This window comes from Sinocyclocheilus rhinocerous, unplaced genomic scaffold (assembly GCF_001515625.1).
Source record: "Sinocyclocheilus rhinocerous isolate Xijiao unplaced genomic scaffold, SAMN03320098_v1.1 scaffold157, whole genome shotgun sequence".
Taxonomy (NCBI): domain Eukaryota; kingdom Metazoa; phylum Chordata; class Actinopteri; order Cypriniformes; family Cyprinidae; genus Sinocyclocheilus; species Sinocyclocheilus rhinocerous.
In genome coordinates, this window is record NW_015665038.1 from 1,218,690 (window position 1) to 1,221,567 (window position 2,878).

Genomic DNA, 2,878 nt, shown 5'->3' on the forward strand with positions numbered 1-2,878 from the left:
GGTCTGCTTTGATGTCCCGCTGCCTCATCAATTGCAAAGCTCTGCCTGTCTCATCTCAAGTTCAGCGAGAGCACCATAATCGCACCTGACTTCACTAAACCAATTGAGTTGATTCTTTTTATTTGATTCTCTGATTTGTTAGGATACCAAAAGATAAAAATGTAATTAGTTGGTTACATCTCTATACAATCACAATAATGTGTTGCTAAGAAAGAAATCCGTGCTTCTGTGCACCACCTGTGCTCAAGGGTGATTAGCAGAGATGAATATTGCTGATTTACACATAATGGATCTTCATAAGGTAGGTTGTTCTCATCTTGCATGCTTTCATAAAAATCCCACTCATTCATAACTTAGCAGCTAAATCTAAGATGACTTGTTTCTTTGATGGATACTATTTCAGGATCAGGAAGGAAGAAATTATTTAAGAGCTTACATCACAAGGGGAAGAGATTCAGAGACTTCAAAGACGTTCGAACAATGGGAAGCATGTGGAACAGTGTGCGTTCTGTCAAAGAGAGAAAGGGAATGAGAAATGAATCGTTCAGCTTGTGCAGAACCTCTTTAATGGGAGATTTTGGACAGTAACGATGCCTTTTGAAATGCACTTGTCCAGGCACAATGACAACGAGATGAACAGGGGAACGTGTTTATTATGGTCAAGTCTGTTGCAGAACAAAATGCATTTGTTTTAAATTAGAATAAACACTACTTGGCTTCCTATTCAGGTTTATAATGTTCAAAACATCTAACTACAAACTTCATTCCCTCCCTAAAAGGCTTTGATATAGTTAGAGCTATGTGTTTCAGTGTATTGCATAAGTATGTGTGTGGTGCAGAATCACAGAGACACAAACCTGACACAGAGCAAGTATCAAAGTGGAATTATGTAATGATGTTCCACAATAGGATTTTATTCCTATAAGTACTCATCTATTCACCTTACTTTGACCACAGCATTCAATATCACAGCACTGATTTCTGTATATGTCTATGTAGTTATATACTATATAATGGGAACTTAAGCACTAGTTGCCAGTAAATATTTATCTTTTTATGAAAATCAGTGTCTAAAAACATTCTGTTTGAACATTTCCACCGTTGTTGCCCAAGAAAAAAGATGCAGCTCATTTAACATTTAACCAATAGGTGGGTAATATATGTTAATTGTCACAATGGGAACATGCCATTAAATAAACTCTCAGAAAAAAAAGGTACAAAAGCTGTCATTGGGGCGGTCAGGGGAGCCATAACAGGGTGGAAGGTTAGGACGATTCCAAGGACCCGACGAGGGAGAGGGGGCCCGGAACGCGAAAACACGATCACGGAGAAGATTGCGATCCCCCAAGAACGCGATCACGGAGGGGGCATGAGTCAATATGCTGTTCAGGGGGCCCAGAAACCATAGCGGCGCCACAAAGGATATACCTTAAAATAAGTTTATTTTCTTACCTCGCTGGGCTTTTTTAAGCATAAACCTCACAAATTTTGTTAGATTTATGCAGAACCAGAAAGAAAAACAACATGGTGATATTTTTAGCAGAAAACAAAAGAAAAGTAATGATTAAGAAAGTGATTTTGTAGGTTATTGTGGAAAGTAGCAGTGTTGCACCACTGAGCACTTAGCAACACTCTTCACCTGAGGGATCTTTTGTTCTGTTTTCTTCCCTCACCAATCAATACTGCACTTTCTCCTCGGGATAAAGATAGTTCAGGAGACTGAAATACATGTGATGCCATCCATTCGAGAGCTGTTTCAGACTGCTATTTCTAGATGTGCACTAGGTTTGAAAGAGGAAGCCTCTTTCCCTTTCACACAGTATATGATATTTCTAAGGGGCCTATGGAAAGGATGACATGTCAGAAATAAACGCTTTTCTTGTTTTGCTATTTAAATCTTATTTTCTGTTCCATTTGTTTTTGAAATGCAATTTTATCAAACTGCTGTTTTCTGTCTCAACAGAAAGAGAGCCGTGTTCAATTACCTTCCTAGAGCTCTCATGATCCCACCGCTAATCTATCTGACCTACAGCTGACTTTGTGTTTTCTTCTTTTGGAAAAAGCAATTTGGAGATGAGGCATTTTGTCATTGGTGCAACCTGTCTGTGACAGATACTTTGAGCTTGTTGTCTAGCTGAGAGAAAGGAGAAAATGTGACGAGAAATGAGGAGAAAGAGAAAGCGTGTCCGCAGGAATAATTCCTCAGTTATCCTTCAGTATTAAGGTTAAGCTCTCACAGAGTATGTGGTTGTATCTCAGGACATTGCATCTGAACCATAGTCTTACATGTCAGAAAGCCCCAAACTAATGTATTTATTCTGTTTTAAAACACCTTTTCAATTTAAAGAGAAATTCAGAAAAGCAGCTGCTAAACAGTGAACGTTTGCTTCTGATCAAGTTTGGTTTATAATTATTTCACCTAAATTTAGCTAAAAAACCTATAATAGGCTGTTTAAAGGCAGATTCCATTGTGACATTATTAACTTCAATATACATTAAATTATTGAAAATATACAGCATAACATACTGTGTTAATATATTACAATACACTACTAAATAATACATAATGAATTGCCTCTCTTCATATATTGAAAAATATGACAATATATTTACTTACATATTGTAATAATGTATATAATTTTATTTTTAGTAACGCACTTCATAATATTTAGATGTACATGTGATAAAATATGGTATTGTGTGTATAAATATATTTGAGAATGTACTATAAATGTACATTTGTACGGAAACATGTATATGAAATATATGCACCCCATTATTAGGATAGCATATGTTTTTAAACATTTCCATATATTTGTATTTAACACTTAGTCCATTAAGTATATATATATATATATTTTTTTTTTTTTTTTTTTTT